Consider the following 926-nt stretch of genomic DNA (forward strand, 5'->3'; position numbering starts at 1 on the left):
TGTCGTGTGACGAGGGCCTCCCGTAGGGCAGACCGTTCGCCTGGTGCAAGTCTTTCGATTTGACGCCGCTTCGGCGACTTGCGCGTCAATGGGTACGAAATGATGATGATTAGCACAACACAACACCCAGTCCCTGAGCGGAGAAAATCTCCGACCCAGCCGGGAACCGAACCCGGGCCCTTAGGATTGACATTCTGTCACGCTGACCGCTCAGCTACCGGGGCCGGACAGCGTCTTGAGGAGCTCATCCGAGCTGATCGGCGGATAACCACCAGGGAATTGCGCGTAAGGCTGAATGTCAGCTGTAATGCCTTGGAAACAATGTTGCAACATCTTGGTTATCGCGAAGTCTGTGCGAGATGGGTCTCGCGGATGCTTACAGGAGAACAAGAAACTTGTCGTATCGAAATTTGTCGGGACCTGCTGGACCAATATGAAAAAGAAATGCAACACTCCCCACTTGCTTTTATACTGACGGCACATAGAGGGTACATCGCACCGGTCTTATTGATTTTCTTTCCTACCCCATTCGAGTCTTCAGTGACGGAGAAAAGACTGTCTACATGGGTCTCTTATCCTGTCTAATTTTGCCGAACGTGGCTTCTCGACAACTATGATACTTTTCTTACAATGCTTCTCATTTACTTTCCCCGAGCGCCAGTGGAAATGAAGGAAGAAAATAATGGAATCCGGTGCCCGTATATAGGGTGGCCCTTTGAAAGCGCGCGAAGCGGTCTTGTAGGCCTGATCGTACTACCCCATGAATTTATTACAATCAACAACGCACTACGACCTTATTTCATGTGGTTGAATGAAATGGCTCACTTTCTCAGCTACATTAACCTGGATTATATACACCTTTTCTAACTCACTTGGGATAAATGTGTTTTCTTAAAAAGACTACCGATGTTTGTCGTTGTAAGACG

The sequence above is a fragment of the Schistocerca piceifrons genome, chromosome 8, assembly GCF_021461385.2.
Source record: "Schistocerca piceifrons isolate TAMUIC-IGC-003096 chromosome 8, iqSchPice1.1, whole genome shotgun sequence".
NCBI classification, from domain to species: domain Eukaryota; kingdom Metazoa; phylum Arthropoda; class Insecta; order Orthoptera; family Acrididae; genus Schistocerca; species Schistocerca piceifrons.